The following is a 19,350-nucleotide window of genomic DNA, read 5'->3' as shown; positions in this document are numbered from 1 at the left end:
ACGGCTTTTGCTGCTCCCCCATTCTAGAATCGGAGGACGAAAAGAGTGGACGAGAGGAAAAAGATGTTCAGTATGGATTTTGGGAGGGTGCCATTACTGGGGCAAAGAAATGGACACGAGAACGTTAGCCTTTTCCCGGATCTTCATGAAAGCTGCCCCCCCTGAAGGTCTGGGAGTATAAACAGGAAACCAGAAGGGGCTCTCGTGGGGTTTGCTTATTTTGTTTTTATCCCTTCTGTCCTGCCAGGATCCCAGCGTGGCTGCGAGAATCCTCGTCTCCATTTCATCCTCACAACAGCCCTGCGAGGGAGGCTGGGCTGACCGTCAGGGCCTGGCTCAAAGCCCCCTTGACGGCTTCAGAGCCGAGTGGGGACTCGGACCCAGAGCGCCCGAGTCCCGGTCCCAAACTGTTCACCGTGGCACCACGACAGCTCTCATTTCTATCGAGGGCGGGATGGAAACGGTCTGATGGGGAGGCAAGCGAGGCCAAACCCTTGAAGCAGAGGCTATGGGGCTGAGCATGTGTGGACGGACGGACGGGGCGGGCCAGACCCTTCCTGGCGCGGCCCGTCGGGGTGAGCCGCCCCGAGCTGCGTGGTCCGGCCGCTGGATCTGGAACAGGGCAGCACGGAGCGGTGTCAGGCCGCTTTGCACCCCAGTGCCGAATCCAGACCTCAGGGCTGCGTTCCAGCAACAGCCGAGCCGAAGGACAGCGGAGCGGGGCCATCGCCAAGGCCCAGGGAGGCATCCCGACCTTCCAGCAGCGGGGAAGGCGCACCGGTTCCGAGAAACCAGCAAACCGGTGGCTGGGTGGAAGTGGGAGCCGCCATCTGGAGGACGATGGGGCAGGGGGAGCAGCGGATTTGGCCCCCGGCCCAGCCCGGGCCGGTGGGCTCGCGGTTCAAACCCCGGCATGTGGCAAGCTTTTGTCCTAAATGCTAACTCCGCTACATATTCATGAAGATTCTGCGGGGATGATTTTAAGATGGCAACGAGCCCAGCCCAGTTTCCACTGCCACCCACCCCCCCATAGCCAACAGAAGGCAAACTGGGGGACCCCCCATCTCCTGAACACTGGGGTGGGGGGATGCTGCCTGCCAGGCGTCCCACGCAGAACCGCCGTGGCTCGCTGTTCGCTTTGACAAGTCTGCCTGTTGGGAGCCTTTCCGGTTCAATTACCTTTTTGATTAATATATTTATCAAGGCGAAATGAATCATGGATTTGGGTCTCTGCGCTGCAGTGGCTGACAGATGGGTTACCCTCCACCCACCCATTAATTCCTCCCCTCGTGCTTCCCCTAAAGACCGGAGCTCCTTCTTTAACGTGTTGGAGGTGCCATTCCCACCGAGTTTAGGATGCTAGTAATATAATTCAGAATCCCGCACGACAGGCAAGTCCCAGCCCCAAATATCTTGCAATGGGACGGAACTAATCCCCACTTTCACAAATATTCCCTCCGTCTATCACGGTTTAAATATTAGCACCAGTTCTCCCACAAAGTGGCTCTTTCTGATAATGAAGCAGTTCGCAGCCGCCATCTCTGAACGAGGGTGCGGAACGGCTCGCGGTCCGAGGCCGACATTCCCCTGCAGGGAGCTCTGGGGGCCACGCGCCAACGGCTGGTGGGGCAGGACGAGAAAGGAGTGGGTCGAAAGGCCCCGCCTGCCGCAGCCTAAAGCTCTTCCTTGCAAGACACGCGAGGGGCACGGACCCTCCCAGAGCGGAACAGGCAGGCGGGGACTGCGTGAAAGCCGGGCGTGAAGCCCCCTCGACTTGGTTCACGGTTTGCTGCTTGATGCAACGGAGGTGTTCCTTTTCCGGTAACTCAAAATGTCCTCTCCGGGGAACCCTCAGCCCGCTATTCGGGCTGCTTGGAAGAGTTCTGCTCACTGCTAGCCCGGCGTTCTGGGGGTCTCCCAGGTGGTGAAGGGGGTTGGCCTGGCCGCTTTGCTTCTGGGGAAGCCACTGTTTGGTGGCCTTTTAGGAAAGGGGGGAGCCCACCCCAGCTGCCATTTTGTGAAGGCATCCATAAAGTCATCCATAAATCCCCAAACTCGAGGACCCCCTTATTCATCATGGGGGGAAGCTGGGATATGAGATATGGGATATGTTATGCTTTTTGGCGCTAGGTCAAAACCTTTTTATTCACCCGGTATTTTAAAGTTTAACTATTTTAATTATGTGTTTATTGATAGATCCTCAGTCACATTTTATCTTGTCCTGGTTTGATGTATTTATTATACTGTAAGCCATCCAGGGACGACTCGTATTGGACAGGATGAAAATATCCTAATAAATAAATAAAAAAAATAAGAAGGCCGCAGTGCCAACGTGACTTTTGCCATGACGCTGCTTCCGCTTAACCGTTGCCTTTTATTTATTTATTTAGGAAACTTCTATGCCGCCCCATTCGCCGAAGCCTCAGGGCGGCTCACAAACATAAATAAACTTCCTTAAAATAATATAAATTAACAGTATAAATTAAGTCGCCCTGGCCAAAGAATAAAATGAATAAATACTATTAACAATTAAAATGACATTTTGGGGTGCTGATGTGTGTGTCAGCGTCCAAACCCAGTCCAGGACAGAGAGCTCAATGACCAGAGCAGGATATTCCGCACGTCCGTGCGATCGGGAAGAGACAGGACAAGCTATCGATCCGGCTGGAAGAAAGCGGGCGAGGGGAAGCGGGGCACATGCCGCAGGCTTGCCCGTCTCCGCGCGGATCTGCATCTCCCCAGGCACCCGCTTAATTGGAGCCGTGCCCTTCCAGGCTGCCGTCTCATCGCGGCCATTAGCACACAAAAGCAAGCTCAGCCGCGCAACTGAAAATGGGAGCTAGGACAACAAGCAGCAACAAGCAGCAACAAGCAGCGAGCCCTCCTTGCAGGTTGTCGCCCTGCCTGCACACAGCCCTCTCTCCTCGCCTGTGTGCCCCTTGGGGCAGGGACCTTTCCTCTCAGCACTAAGACTAAAGATGAGAAGGGGAGGGAAGGCCACAGTCCCATGGGAGAGCCCCCCTCCTGTGCTCGAAGGAGGATGTGTCTCCGCCACACACACACACAGCCACCTGAAACTCCAGAGAGACGGGCGCAGAAGATATATAGGGGAAAGGAAGCCGGCGTCCCCCTTCTCTGTGGCCATACTGGTTCTCTAAACAGGCCAGTGGGGGGGACCAAAATTACCCAGAAAAGACATTTACATAGTTCTTCTCTTCCTAACGCTTCCTGGGAGACAGGCAATGCGGCTTTGATGAGGCCAACAGTTTTGTTCTCACAGCAAAAGCAGTGCTTCTCTACAGAACAACTGGAGAGGGAAGCTCCCAGGAATGGAGTCATAATTTATTCTAGGTTTTGGACACTGGGAAAGTTCACTCCAATGCCTCCTTTTCTGGTCGAGCCTATTCAATGCTCCGTCGCAGAATCTTACATCTGCTTTCCTTCTCTCCCCAGAAGAAGACTTGTCCACACAAGACTTGCCAAAGAGGTACAGCCACTGCACCGACACACACACACACAAATCCCCCTCTCAAACCGCTTTCCCCCTCCACCTCCTGCCTTGTTATCAAACACGGGGTTTGGTTTAAATGGATTAGCCAGGCCAGGTTTCTTTTCCGCCCTGGCCACGTGTGACAGAAGCCCGCTTTCCTGGGGGTTAGCAGCTGGCCTCTGAGAAGTAAAATTGTGTTAGCACAGCAAAGCGCTTCAGTTCCCAGAGAACGCTGCACGGAGACAGGATTTCCCCAGACTTGGGGAACATAATTCCGTTATGTTAACAGGAAGGAGATTAACTTTGCCTGATTTTTCAATTCACTTTGTGCAGGAGTCCCAGCTGAGAGAGTCTCTCTTTGAACTTTTTTTTTTTAAGGATGGGGCATCCTCCACATCCCCCCAAAAGCCGACTAATTCAGGATTATGTAGATCATGGCAAATACAGAGCAACAGGTCTTTGTTTGTAATCCTTTTGACAGGACTGTCTCCCTTAAAAATACCTAAATCTGCTTGAGGCATTAACATCTGGTTGGTTAAATGAGCTTTTGCAACCCTGGAGCAGCTTGAGTAAAGTTTGGAGCTGAACTTCCATCATAAACTTGGTGAATACATATTAGGAACAGATGATGTGTCCTAGTCACTTTGGACTTTTTACTTGCTACTGGAACTAGAAAGACGTTAATATGAGCAGAGCTTAGATTTTTTGACAGGTGGGCAAAGAATTAGCTGCCTGTAACTGAGTTGGCTGGAGCCATGGATGGAGAAGAGAATTGCTGGCTTTTTTTTGAAAAATTCACTACACCACTGGAGCTTCCCAGGATGCATGAGGAAAGGCCTGTGCCCCAAGGGGCTCCCAATTGGAGTCTGAGGCGGGGCGGAGCGCCAGAGGGAAGAGGAGCAGAGGCCAGGGTAGCGAACAGCAGAACAATATGCTGGCGATGAAGACGGCCTGGACAGCAGCCAGCTCGCCCCAGAGGGGGAAGCTTCCCGGACGGACGGACGCGGCTGCAGATGGGAACAGCTCAAGGCTAGGAGGAGAGGCATCTCCACCACACCGTCGCTGCAAGACAGCCTTATAAAAGCTAGTGGGGGTTTTTTTAAGAGATTTTAGAAAGAGAGAAGAAAGAACCCAGCAAGGAAATTGATCCCACGGGGCTCTCCGGAGAGCGCCGCCTCCTCCCTCCAGCTGCCAAGAGCGTTGGCCACCGTCTCGCATCCTCCGCAGTCAGCTAGAGAATTTGTAAGAGTGTGTTTGTCCTTGCAGCATCACATGTGATGAGCCCTTTGCGCGCGCGCGCGCGCACGCACACACACACACACAGGCGCACACACACTCACTCCAAAGCATCTTTGCCGGTTGGTTGAAATCGTCAACATTTCCAAACTGCTTAAAGCGCGTCAGTTTGTTCCACTTCTGGAAAGGCGCATTTTGGTAGGTCTCCTCTGGCATTCTCAAACGGCACTGCCTCTATTATGCTCTCCACCATTAGGATTCAATTGGGCATGTCATGAGTGGAGCCGGCTGGAGCCAGGGGTCAGACTAGATGACCCAGGAGACCCCTTCTGACTCACTCTGTTTCTACGTTTCTAAAACCGGAATCGCAGTACAATCGGCACTTTACATGCAGGAAGCAGAAAGAGCCTTGCTAAATTTCAGTGCACCTCTCACCATCAGAATCAGGAGTGGGGGGGGCGTTCTTGCCCCCCCCTTTCCCATTTAAGTTTTCTTCTGGGCGCCCCCCCGAGGAAACGCCAGCAGGCACCAATCCTGCCACGTCAAGAATGCAACCTAACTGCATGGGGCTGTCGTGGAAACTTCTTGGGGACATCGATCAAGCCTTAAGGGGGGCACTGGACCATTTTCAAAAAAAGTTTAAAATCTGGGGAGCATTTATTTATTTTTGATTTCTATGCTGCCTTTTTCCTACAAAGGGCTCAAGGCAGCTTACGTCATTCTCCTCCTCCATCTTATCCCCACAACAACAGCCCTGCGAGGTAGGTTGGGCTGAGAGTCTGTGACTGGCCCAGAGTCACCCAGTGGGCTCCATGGCTGAGTGGGGACTCGAACCCAGAGCCTCCGAGTCCCAGTCCCAGGCTCTCAACCACTACATTGGATGGCTGGAAGATGAGAGGTGAGCTGCCGGCCTTTTGCAGAGCCAGCGAAAGAAACAGCCCTGGAAAATGAAGACGAACGGAGCCCCTCAGGATGCGGGAGATTCTGGGAGAAGGTAAACAAACTTCAAACTGTAAGCCATATTGACAAAAGAGAATTAACTGCTTCCATTTGATCAAACTAATGAGCCCCCTTAAGCCTGCCCTGCCCCCGCCCAGCTCATCCACTGCAGCTCCGTAATCATTCTGTGTCGGGCCTTTTAATTTCAGTTAACTGTGGATTTGTTCCGCAGCCGGGGCCGTGGTGTCTTTTGAGGCAGGAATCATTGCCTAAAATCAATTTGGATTCCAGTCAATTTGGATTCAGCAAAGACCTTGCTGAATTCAGCGACGCCTCAGTTCAACAGCTGGATCCAACACCCTTCCCGCTTGGGTCCTGCGCCTCTGCTGCCTCCCGATTCAGGCTCGGATGTAAAAAGATACCAAGCTCTCCTCCCAAAATGCAAGCAGAGCAAAACGCTCCCCCTGCAAATGGTTAGTCAGGGAGGTGTGGGCAGGAAGTCTGGGAGTAGCACCCTTGACACAGAATGCGTTCATAGACTAGTTAACAGCAAAAAACAAACCCAAGTGTCTAGTCCTCATGAAAAAGATAAAGGTGAGCATCCATTCAAGGTCAATACAGAGCACAAGAGAAACAGAGCAGTTATTTCCTGAGTGGGGGGTGTCAAGCCTGGAGGGAGAACAGCTTGGGGGGCTGCCTTCCCCTAGTGGGTGGAGCCAAGGACAGGGGAGGCGGGGCCAAAAGTCCCAGCTTCTTTGTGGTTAATGCTCTGAGGCGGTCACTTAGCCAGCTTTTTAGAATGGGGGGAAACGCACGAAAGCTGGGGAGCAGGTCACCAAAATGATCATGCCCCTTGTACAAAGAGACGGGCGGCAGGGAAAGCGATAAAGGCGCCCGATGCAGCGACCCGCCGAAGCAGTTTACCCAGTCATAAGTTCCCAGGTTCCCGGTTTGCAACGTGCTTGTCTGGGGGGCAGCCATAGGGAGGAATCACGCCCACAAAGGGGGCAAGTCCGTCTACTCACCTGCGGCCGTCTGAACGTAGCAAGCCAGGGTGCAGATCCTCCGCTCGCACGGCCCGCCGGGGAGGAACAGCACGACGACGGCCAGCAGGGCGCTGAACGCCAGCAGGGCGCAGCCCCCCGAACACAGCACGGCACTCGTCTGAAAACAAGGGGGACACAGGCTCGGTCAGCGCGGCTGGCTCTCCGGGCTTCCTCCCGAAGCGCACGGGGGGACGGGTCCCACCCGGACACGGGGCGGCCCCGTGCTCGAAAAAGGGACGCTGAGCGTGGAGTCCGATTTGGGAAGCAGGGACGGGGCGAGCCAGCTCCTCCACCTCACCCCCCCGTCCCCCTCCATCCCTCCCCCCCACCCCCCGGTTCATCTTGCTTTTCCACCATGACATCTATCGACCACGGTTCAGCCCCTTCTCACTCCCGGGAAAGGCAGAGATGCCAAGGAAGGCCGTAATTGCGAATGTATTACATGCATGATGGGGCCGGGGATTGGACGCGAGCGCCATTAGGGCCTGCTGATGTGTTTCGCCGCCTCCACTGATAGCTAAAACGAATCCAGTTACCAGCCTGGCCAGGCGTGTCTGAATGTTTCTTAATTAAAACACGCACTTTTCGGATATCGCCCAACTGCCAGCTTCCGTCCTGAAAACCGTGACAGGTGGGCATCCGGAGCGAAGAAGGGCATACAAGCCGAGTGCCTTTGACAAGTCCTCACGGATTCTTGTCCTCCAGGAGGAAAGGGTGTGGAAAGGTAGAAATCGGCGTGGATTGCGTTTGCACGCAAACGGGCGGAATTTCGGGGTTTCCAGCCTTCAGGTGACTGTTCAAATGGACACTAATTCGGCCATGGCATGAATGCACGAATAAAAATGGGTGTCAGGGAAAAGTGCGAGCCAAAATATGCATCTCTGCAGGAGAATAATATTATAGGGCGCAAAACTGTGCACAGCTTATTGTGGGAACTTTAAACATGCTCTAGGTTCCACCTGAACTAAGGTGGGGAATGGTGAAGCTGACAGAGCAATCGAATCCGACTGATGCACCGCCTTTTCTGAGATACTCAGAGGGTTTTTCATCCTAAAAGGCAAGATAATGGATGTATTCTGTAGATACTCGTTCAGTTTAATCGGTGCCGATTACCCGTTGTGTTGCTATCTTGCCTTGTTTCTAGCAAAGTTTGGTGCTGGATATCACACAAAAAAGACATTGCGAGACGGAAGATCGGCTGCACTACTTACACATTTGGATAAAGTGGTGAGAAAGAGCAAAATACAAGAAAGAGCTTTTCTTTCTGGGTCTCCTACAGGTGATGGATCCCTCTCCCATAAAACATTTAGCATTGAGATCAATGTGATTTGGGGCAGGGAATGACAACCTGGGGTCCTCCAGGTGGCTTGTACTACGACCTCCATCAGCCCCAGCCTGCATGGGGAAAGGTCGGGGATTATGGGCAGTGTGGTCCCCTCCCTTGCTTTAGAGAAGGCACAGCCAGAGGCGATTGTATCGTGGGGCAATCCTAGGTGCCATCTGAGGAGGCGCTTCCTCCCGTCCCCAAGCGAGTGGGGACAAGGCGCTCTGCCCGGGGTGATCTCCGCGACCGGCTTGGTCGGGCACCGACCGAGGGTCCCTCCTGGGCCCACTCCCCTCCTCCCTGTGCCCTTGCGCCCAGCCAACTTTCGCTCTGGACCGGAACGCTTGCCGTGCCGAGGGCAGCCCGTGGAAGACGACTCGCTTGTGGATGCTCAAAGCCTGGAGCCGCCATTCCCACGGGCTGCCAGGGGACCTCCGGAGCAAGCAGGAGGGAATCCGGGCACCCGCACGGCGATTCCTGGCTGGTCCCTGCTCACCGAGCCGGGAATCGGAAGCCCAAAGCAACCCCTGGCTTCGTATCCTGGCTCGCCAGCAGACTCCCAGGCATCCGGGTTTGGTTATCCCACGAAACGAGCCCAAGATGGCTTCACAGGGCGTGCAAACCTGCCGCCGCTCTGCAGGGCCGTGCCAGGGGCTCCTTCGCCCGCCTCTCGCTCTGGCCCAGAAGTTGGAGGGGAGGCGGCAGCTTGCCCAGCGACTCTGCCCTGAAACAAGCGAACGGGGGCAAAGCGGAGCAGGTGGACGGGCGGTTCCCCCGAGGGGCCCGAGGCAGAGTTTGGCCAAGGGCCCCCCCAAGCCCGGGGCTGGCACTGCTTCCCTCCCGCCCCACAAGACCCTGCTCGGGCACTTGCCGCCCGAGCGTGGAATGCTTCAGACCTGCAGGTAGGAGACGCACGACCCCCGGGCACCGCTTTCCAAGGACCTATTTGGTATTCATGACGAGCGTCTCTCCCCGCCTGCCCCCACGCCTCCCCCAGCAGTCCAGGGTCAGAAAAGAAATTCGCGTCGCCCTCTTCCTTCACCCGCGTCATCCGCCCGGCGCTTCTGGCGGTGCCTTTGCCGCAACTCATTTAGCATGCGACGAGTGCTCATTAAGGGATGCTTGACCCGGGCGCTGCAGAGGCAGGTGGCGCATTAAAGGATCCGGCAGTGATGCGGATCAGATGCTCCTGGAGACTAATTCTGAAATCGGGCAAGGAGCAAGGGGAGCCGAACTCTGCTCCTGCCTTCTCGCTTTTTGCTTCCTTAGCACTCCCAAAGGAGGTTCTGAACCAGCGGCTGAATCCTGCCTGGAGATGCTCCTTGGATGCTGCACCCGTGGTGGGCAGGGCCAAAGGCAAGGGGGTGGGGCCTAATGCAAGGGGCGGACCTAAAGCAAGAGGGAGGGGCAAATGCCAGCATATTTTGGTTTATAGGTTTTCCTGCTGGTGACAAATCCTGGGAGAGACATTCTGACTCGCCCTTTCTAATCTGGGGTCTTCCGTCTGCATCAGGCTGCTTGCTGGAAGGTATAAACCAGAAGGGCCTTCTCTGTGTTGGCACCTCAATTGTGGCATTCGCTCCCCAGAGAGGTCTGCCTGGCGCCGCCACTTTAATCTTTTCAGCACCAGGCCAAAATCTTTTTATTCTCCGAATGTTTTAAGACCTGACTGTTTTAATTGGGGTTTTATTATTAGTCGCGTTTTCAGGATGTGCTTTTTTTTTTAAATTACATTTCATATTGTCAAAACATCCCAAAAACGTACTGGGACGGTCTAGAAAAGTTTTAAATAGATAAAAAAAATCGGGAAAGCGCCTGGTTAGGAAAGGCCTCTGCTGCGCTTCTGGCTTTGCTGGGAGTTTCCCATGGACTGAAAGCGTCAGACTGCCTTGCTTCTCAGGGTCCCAGGACGATTGAACCAGCCCGGGGAAGATGCGCTGCGAGGTGCCAAACACGGGTGCAACTCCAGCCCTCAAACCGCCCCATGCAATCAAGTGTGATTGCCCGCCTGAAAACGAGTTTCCCCTTCATCTTCCAGGCCAAGCTTTCTTGGCCCAAATGAGGCACACACAAAATCTGCCCTGTTCACACAAGCACCAGAGCGACAAAAATGGATTACTTCTTCTACTGGCCATAATTAATCCTGCGGACAGAAGTGCCCACCCCCGGCCAAAATCACACTGGCACAAGACGCGGGTGTCACACACCGCAGGCTATTAACAAGCAGGGCTCTTGCATTTCCAATGATAATTTAATTTCTGATCTGCCATTTTGATGTATTATTTACCAGAACCGAGTGAGAGTTTTCCCCACCTCTTTCCTGGACGCACTTGGGCACTTTGGACTTTCTCCATGGGGGTAAAAGGCAGCGAAATACCGCAAGAGCACACAAGAATTCAGAATTACTTCGCCACAGCCTTCCCCATCGCGGCCTCGCTGGACTCCCAGAGATCTGGGACAGGGAACGAGAAAACCTCTCATTGTGGTCTGGATTCCCAGCATCCTTCGGAGACCTGCTGGCTTGCAATGATGGGACCTGGACTCCAGAATAACTGGAGGGCAGTGACAACTGGCTCCGGGGTACCTTTCTGCCAGTGGAAAGCAAAGCACCACACCCACACAGCCCCCCGACTCTGCACACCCCAAATCCACTCCAAGTCTGATCTGGGCATGTCCCACTGGCCAAACGGGTTCCGATTCGCAGGAGTTTGGAGCAGAGCATTTTCTCAGGAACCAGGAACCAAATGGCAAAAACGTCAGGGACAAAACGGAAGGATGTTTGCCCTTCAGCTCAGCCATGAGCTTGAGTTGACCAGTTTGCGTTTGCTCGGAAAGGCAGACGGAACGAAGTCCCGCTCCATCTCTTCTTCCGTGGCTAATTTGACGGTGGCTTGATGGGAGGGTAAACCCCCAACAGGAGGGTGCCAAGCGTTGGTTCTTCCCTCGAAAGGTCCACGTTCAACTCCTGGTCTCTCCAGTTAAACATAAATCAGGCCAAAAGCAGAGGCGGGAAATAAGCTGCTTGGAAGCTCCTGTAGAGCAGAGGAAACCAGGGCTGTCCAGCTCCCTTTTGGGAGAGCTGCTGGGACCTGAGCAACTCGAGTGGGGCCAAACGAGCTACACTTTGGGCTTCACGCTCCTGCTACCCATAACTAAACTTCCAGAGGGGGGGAACTAAACCAAAGGCAGGAAACCCCCAAACAACCGCTAGCTACAGCAAAGGGGACCCCTGAGCTCAGTATCCTTGCAAAAAACCGTCCTTTGCAAGACTGATATGCTCTCTGGGCCGTCCTTCTATCAAAAGCAACTGCTCTTAATGGAGCGGAGCCGGCTGGTGCCGGAGGTCAGACTAGATGGCCCGGGAGGCCCCTTCTGACTCGCTCTGTTTCTATGCTCCAGCATCACCGGGGGGGGGGGGGGGGAAGAAGGTGGTTTGAAGAAAAGGGGTAAAAAAGACCCGTTTATAACCACAGAGGTTCCAGCACATGTGTGGTAAGTCTGTAGAAGTCTGAGGCTGGAAATGGGAGAAAAGCATTCTTTTCTGATGGGAAATTCGGTTTCCCAAAATATCTCTGCTAACAAAGAAGCGAAAAATGTAAACGCAATGCAGCAACTTCCTGCTGGAGCTGGGCAAGATTCCCTTTAATGCAATGTTATCTTGTTTAATTCAGTATACAAAGGCCGGTTGGACAGGCCTTTGAACAGAGGAAGCGGTACGGAGATACTTTAAATGGTTCCTTGCGTCGTCCTAGTTCAAGTGCTGAGGGGATTCGGGAAACGGGTTCGAGCGCTCCCTCAGACCTGAAGCTCACTAGGCCAGTAATGGACTCTTAGCCTAGCCTACTTCACAGGGTTGTTGTGTGGAGAAACCGAAGGAGGACGTGAGCCACCGTGGCTTCCGTGGGTTAAGAAAAAATGGTGGTATATACATGTAAATCCATCACTCTCCATTCTAGCCAAATGGCTCCAAGAACTTCAGGATACTGGACAGAAAGGCAAAAAGCGCATTAGCAACCAGTACCCAAAGGTAGACTGCTTTTGATTATGGAGGTTTCATTTTGCTTCTCGGGACTAAAAGACAGGCGTAAATCGAGGGTGGAGGGGTCAATCATTTCCCCATTCAAACCTCTGGGAGAGAGAAGCTCTACCTGCTGAGGCAGACTGAAAACAATCAGCACTTGGGAGTTGTGGGCTTCTCCCACCTGCCAGGGGCGAATTTCCACAGCAAAGCAGAATCAAAACGGCTTAAGAACACACACAGAGAGATGCACTCAAAAGGAGAATAATCACAAGCCAGAAAAGCTCAAGACCCACCAGGATCCGTGACCCAGACTTTTGTATTAAGGAAGAAGAAAACGCACCCAGACAAGATTCTCTGCCGCCCAGTCCATCCAAGCGAGAGAAAGCAGCAGTCTTTGCGTGGCCTGCTGAAATTTGCCCCTGAAAACCTAGTTTGCTCCTTTCTGTTTTCCTATTCCTTCCTAATCCCTTTCATTTCATGTTGCATCTTTTAGATAGCAAGCCTTTACGCAGCTCCTTAGAAAGATCTTCCTAAGCGGCCTTGGAGGCTCGAGAAAACTGCCACAGATGTAGGCGCAAATAACATTCTTGTTCTGGGGGCTGCTGGGGGGTCATATTGCTAAAAGAGGGGGCAGTGGGGGGCGGGGGAGAAGCTACTGTGAATTTGTCCACAGTGAATTTGGTCTGATAGCAATGAGTGTGGAGTGGTACAGAGCGTGGACAGGTCTGCAGCCGGCAAAAACTTAAAAAGACACAAGGCACTTCTCCAAACAGGAAAGCAAAATTACTATTACCAGCTGCTGAAACAATTAAAAAAAAAAAATCTGACCATTTGGGAAGCCCTCGCATCCCTTTCTTTCGCTCTTCCTTCCCCACCCTGGTCCTCTGCTATAAACAAGGGTGGGAAGATTTATAGAAAAACAGGAAATGGGCAGATGGGCAGGTACCGAAAATAGTTTTGTGGGGAAGGAGCGTCTTGGTGAGAGAATGTGCAGGAAAGGAAGAGAAATACCATCTGTGCAATTTCAGCGCGACAATCCCAGTATGTCGATTTTGCACACCAAAGGTACACATGCACAGACACGCTCACACACGACTCATACCTGTGTGATCTGCATTCAGCAATCCCGGTGGCTGCTGATTTAACACGCCAAAAGCACATATGTGCAAACACACAAAAGCACACACATCCGTGCGCTCCACATACAACCTTCCCAGTATCTTTTGATTTTGCGTAGCAAAAATGCACATGTGTTCACCCAAGCAAGTATGGGATTCATCTGCAACAGTGCCAGCTTCGGCAGATTTAACGTGCGTTAACGCACCGGTGTAGCAGAAGTGCAGCTACGGGGAAAGGGGGAGAGAGCGGACATGTGAAGAGAATGCTTCCTCCTTCTTCTCGGGCGCTTTAATTTTTTCGTCCTGCTGTTTTTGAAAGATGCCGATTGACAGTTTCACTTCCACCGCCCTGCAGCCCTTGCATCCTTTGCATAAATATCGTTCTAAAAAAAGAAGCGTGGGATCTAGAACCTTCCCCATCCCATCCTCGGTCTTCAGATGCTTTGGCTGAGCATGTTCGGAATTAATTTCGAAGCTCTTTGGCTCACGTGTGTGTGAAGGGGTTGCTCTCCCCCATTCCTCTGAAAGGGCTGCAGCTCTCGCACTCACGCCCACCCAAAGGTGATGAAAACTGTTGACTGAGGAGCTGCCGCTGGTCCAGATTTATTGGTCTCCATCAAGGCATATTTATGGACCCGCCGAGGGACTCTTAATTTGTTTGGGGAGAAACAATTAATCACCCCCCACCCTCCCCAGAAGTGGGAACAGCGGCAACAACCAAGGAGACCGGGTGGTTTTAAAGCTTTTTTGGTGGCAGGGAAATAACTCAAAAATAGATCCTGGGCTTAGGACTGGAGGAGATCAATAATTGAGGGGGAAAGGGAGAGAGGGAGAGATTGAGAGGCGCTGAGAGCCACTCGGATGCCTGGGAACAGCTACTGCTCAAAATAGGCCACTCAGACTCCAAAGAAGATACAGATACTTGGATTCTCTGGAGGATTCTGGATTCCCCATTAGAGACTTGGATTCTCAAGATCTGGATTCTGGAATCTCTACTACAGTCTAGATCACTTCCTTCCAATACTCCAAAGATCTCAGTCTGAAAAAACCCAGAAAAATAGCTGATCTGGGGCAGGTAACCCCTCTTCTGAGCTTTTAACATCTTTCCTCTGAGAGTCACCCAGTTGTTTGCAAAAAATGCCATGCCTTCATTTGCTAAACTGATGGCAAGAATAAGATCAAGACGCCAGTTAAAAAAAGAAAAGATGAGGCACTTTGAGAGAACATACAAAGCACAGGTTTGGCCCAGAAAGGGGCTCAAAAGGGTGGCCGCAAAGCCACCCTGACCAGCCCAGTTCTCTCTTCCCTCCAGTCGCTGACTTCTTTTCAAACTTGGGCAGCTTCCCCTCTGCTCTAAAAGGTAGAAATTCCTCTCCTAAGGGCTTCCTAAGCATGAGCACTAAGGTGCAACACACAGGTATTTCTCCACTGTTTGCCTTGTTCTCCAGCCAGGGTCCGAATCCACCATGGGAAAGTGGCACCTATGGGAAAGTGGCTTGGACTGGACTCTGCCTGTGCTCCTTTTGAAAGGAATGATTTGCGTACCTCGGGCATCAAAAAAAGAGCATCAGAAAAAGAAGGGCTTCCTTCTCCACACCCATCTGCCTCTCTCCTGGGTATCTGTAGGTTCCAGGGGCGACCGCTTTGAGGTCCCTCCCTCCCCACCCCGGCCAGCACCCACCTGCCCGTCAGCCATCATCCAAGCTGCGGAGGACTGACCTGGCAGAATCAGGTATCCGGCAAAGGCCAGGGATGGCAGAGGAGATGTCTTCCACAAATTAATTAAAATCATGGCAAGGGTTCAGCAGTAGGGGCAGGAGGAGGACAAAGGACGTCACAATAGAGAGATTCCAAGATGAGGCAGAGAGAGATGAGAAAAACACAAGGGTCAAAATACAGCTCATCTCCTCAGCTCCTCGACATTGTCCCAGCCATTTTTAGCAGTGCTGTGAGATCATCGGCGGGAACACAGAAAGCTGCCTCGGACTTTGCTCAGCCAACCTAGGTTTGCCCGCTCTGACTGGCAGCTAATGCTCGGGGTCCTCAGAGAGCTGTGCCTTGGCTCCCCGGGCCGTTGACTCGGGGGTAGAAAGCTTTGGGAATTTTAGCCAGAGGACTGGGCTGGGGTGAAGAGAGACAAGATCTCTCTGCTCTTTTGCCGGGCTTCACTCATTCCACGGTTCTCTTCTCCAACCTGGCATTGTCTGGCCGTGTGGGACTACAACTCCCATCACCCCAGCTGTGCAGCGGACAGACAGGGATGTGGGGGTCATAATCCAAAACGCCAGGAGGGTGCTAACTTATTTATTTATTTAAAATATTGATATGCCGTCCTGTCGCAAAAGCCTCAGGACGGCTTACCAAAAAATAACAACAACATAAAGTATAACATAAATAAATTCCTGACCCACACTGGCTACAGTTAAAAACATAGAAAAGACAATATTAAAACTTATTAAATATTGCTGGAATAAAAAGGTCTTGGGGAAGGCCAGGCTGCCCAGCTCGATGGGGGTCCGTTTCACCCAAATCCCAAAGGAAAATCACATTCATTCCAAGCACAAGGAAGGGTCTACATAGGTTGGTACCCCAACATCTCCAATTTCTAAAATGCGACCAGGCAGCAGGCGACAATGGGAAAGAGCCCAGACTCCGGGGAGACAATCTAGCCAAGATGGGTGTACAGACCTGGTTTGTGCCTAAGCGGACAATCAAGCCACCGATTCCTCTGAAGGGTCTCTGAATGGCATCACACAGACCCTGCGTTATGATTGAACTAGGAGCGGTCAACCACAAACAACCCAGAGTTCACAAGCCCTTGGTGGGCCCTTTGCAATCCAGGTTCCCTGCGGTTGAAAATCCAAAGACGAGCCACGCCTTCCTGGGTTGTTCCTGGGTTGTTTGTAGCTCAATCGCAGTTTGGGGATTGCCCGTAACAGCACCCACCATGCAGCCCAGTCCACGGACTGTTGTTATGTGTGAACCAGGCGGTAATTCAACCCAGTGTGTGTGAACTTCCTCGAAGATTTCCAGTCTGTTACCTATGGCACAGGAGAAAGCAGGGTGGAAAGCAAAGCGGGGACAGCCGCCCATCTTGAGGCAGGCTGTGGAGTGGGGGGGGGGGCGCGAGAAGGATGGGGGAGGGAGGATAAGAGGAAGGAGGGAGGGGCCACTGGGGGTATTAGCACATCAGTGGGAGCAACCTTCACCATTGCTGGCTGGCAAAGGGCTTTCCTGCGATTTTAATTAGACAGCACCTGGGGGGGATGCCGGTTGTCACCGATCTTTTGACGGGCTCTCCCTGCCGCAGTCCCAAGAGACCTTCAATTATTGCTCCAGAGGGGAGAGACACATTCCCGGGAATCATCATCCCCAATCCCCAGGGGGTCATCCTTAGGAGGAGTCATCCCCTCCATCACCCCTGCTTGTTCCGCACGACAGCAGTTGCTTTAAAAATAAAGACATGTGGGTTGGACCGCTAGCTTTCATGCTGCAGCATGACTTATTTATTCTGTTCTATTTATTTGTGGGCTTTTTCAAACACAGGGTTTAGCCAGAGTCCCAGATCAGCTTTAAAAATAGGCTATGAGACTGTCCTAATGGGCACGGCACAAAAGGAAAGGACACCGGGAGGGTGGAAGAAAAATAGCAAATTCTGGAGCTAGAGTGTTAGGTGCGCAATTGCAGAAGACGACGGGCTGCGCAGAAAGACTGCAATTTCCTTTCCTTCCAAAAACAGCTTGGAGAAAGAAAGGGGATGGGGCAGAAAGCAACTGAATGCAATTCCAACAAGTGCAAAGTTCCACATTTGGGAAAAGGAAAGAAAGATAAATCAAGATGAGATGGGGGAATCGGTGAATAAAAATTCAAGAGCAGTTATGGGTCACACTCCAGCAAAAAGGCAAATGCAGTTTGAGATTGCATCAAGGAAAGTCTGAAATCAAGGCCTGTGAGGTTTCCTCTCTGGCCAGACCCCTTCTCAAATACGGTGTCCACTTCTGGTCACTGCATTTTAAACATCAATTCGGAAAAAACAGAAGCAGCTCTGAGAAAGTCAGCAAAGGTGATCAGGGAACAAGAGAGCCAGTCTGCCAAAAACATGGAAGAAACTTGCTGTGTTTTCCTTCAAGAAAACGTGACTTTTCAAGTCTCTAAAGAGTCGTTGCAAAGAAAAGGACTTGTGCTTGATCGTCCGAAACTGCAAAGCATGAAGTAATGGGCTTAAGTTACAGGGAAGCGGGTTTTTATCTGGGGAAAACGTCCTCGTGGTCATTGCAGTCAGACAGGCATTACTTAGGAAGGTGGTGGGTTCTCGAGTGATGTGGCGGTTCAAGAGACCGGTCAGAGATCTGCCAGAGATACTCGAAACCGGACTTCTAAGCTACACGGAGATTAGACTCGAGGCTCTCATGGCACCTTCCAGCTTTATGGTCCCACGTGCCGAGAAGAGGCAAACTAGCCAACCTCCATGCAGAAGCACCCACCAATTACGAGGATCTATCTGGGGGATCTGACCTCAGAAGGGGACGTAACATCAGGGTCTAAGTTCAGGTACGAAGGGGAGGTTCTCTTCCCTGGTGGGACAGACGTCCTGATGAAGACTTATCTACGTTCATTCAGAGCCGCTGAAACTGAACCAACCTGCTCAAAATGATCGTAGCTGAAATTCCCATCAAACGGCACAGCAAGGGAGTACAAACTGGTCACCTGGCCTTATTGTCCTCACCAGAGCCCCACTAGGTAGCCCCATAGCCTTTTTGGGGGGGGGCACGACTCTCTTAGGGCCTCCCCTTTACATCGCCTGCCTGGTGTGTGGGCAAGGTTGCTACAGTCCCCCTTGGGCCCCCAGTGAGAATTCTTGGCCCCAGGGCGACAAGTGAGCCTGGGGCAAGGATCTTTTATGGGTCCCCAGGCTGGAACAGGAAGCCCATATGCCTGGCGGGGCAGAGGCAAATCACATCATCAGGCTGCATGTAATGAAGCTACAAAAGAAGACATTTAGAGGGATGGTATTTCGCTCCCCTTTAAGCAAAACGCAGTTTGCATTTTTAAACAGAGAAGGCGGCCCTCTTTAGAGAAGAAAGGCCCCTTAATTAACCTCTAGGCACGATTCAAAGCCTCATTTGTAGGGCGATTACCATAATTCCCCCTAGTACAAACACACAGCATGCATTAATGATCTCCCCCCTGCAAATATTTAAAAAAAATCCCTGCCCAGACAAAAGGCAAGTGAGCCTCTTTCTTCCTCCTCAGATGCATGGTTTTGGGCAGGCGAAGTCTGGAGATGTCATTTTGGGAAGCCCTGAGGAATCAGGGGAGGGCTAAGGGTCCAAAGCATCTCTTTAGCTCTGGAAGACCAAGATTAAGGACACAAACGTATCCTGGAGTTATTCCAGCTGAGCAGCTTAATAACGGCATTTTTACTCCCTCCTCAACAACCAGAAAGTTTTTCCAAAAAAAGGTGCCCCTGGAAGCTTGTCCCTCAGGTACCACACAAAAGGAAATATGGAAGTGGCAGGAGAAGGAAAAACAGAAAACTCAAGCACCAGTTCCTAAATTTAGAGTTCTCCCTATTAATTGACTGGGATGGAAATACTGGTTGAGGGTGTGATACTATGTAGATCCAGACAGTAAACAGTTCTTCAACTCATCACATCTAATTACACTGTTTCTTTATTAAGACACTGTATGAATGTTTTAAGCTGCCCAGGAGAGACTTGTTTTCTTTTGGCTTTGACTAACACTGCCAAGCCAGAGCTTGCTCCTTCTCCTGGAACCAAAAATGCCTCGCATTGTCCTCAACCTTCTAAGAAAGTATCTGCAGCTTGCTATTATGGACTCTCCTCAATTTCGTCGTTCGCAATTAAGGAGAAGCCACTGTAACAAATGTTATACACACGCGGATATTTTTAAAGAAGTCTGTGACACACACGTATGCCGTATCTTACACCGCATAAACACGCCACCACGCCCCAATCCACAGCAAAACATTGCCCTTACTGCCAACTCAAGGAGGGCAATTTCCCTCATATAGTTATGTCAATCGGGAGAACCAGAAGTGTTCCCGCACCGTTAACAACCATGCATCGGTCTCCCGAACAGAGAACTGAATGCACGACTTGAAACCGGTCCACTCTGCAGAACCATGAGGACTAGAATCCTGTTTTAATACCACC

The 19,350-nt window shown here is 51.9% G+C and overlaps 1 protein-coding gene across 1 annotated transcript in view; it reads right to left on the bottom strand.

Moving 5' to 3' along the window:
* ASPA (aspartoacylase) overlaps positions 1–19,350 on the bottom strand; it is a 74,047-nt gene that overhangs the window by 53,444 nt on the left and 1,253 nt on the right. Inside the window, exon 2 of the mRNA XM_044430385.1 lies at positions 6,691–6,829. The gene's annotated coding sequence lies outside the window, so the exon portion shown is untranslated. The remainder of the gene's footprint in view (positions 1–6,690; positions 6,830–19,350) is intronic.

This window comes from Varanus komodoensis, unplaced genomic scaffold (assembly GCF_004798865.1).
Source record: "Varanus komodoensis strain SLA01 unplaced genomic scaffold, ASM479886v1 scaffold20_1, whole genome shotgun sequence".
In the NCBI taxonomy this organism is placed as follows: domain Eukaryota; kingdom Metazoa; phylum Chordata; class Lepidosauria; order Squamata; family Varanidae; genus Varanus; species Varanus komodoensis.
The sequence above is the reverse complement of the archived record's forward strand: the minus strand, read 5'-3'. Positions and strand labels throughout refer to the sequence as shown.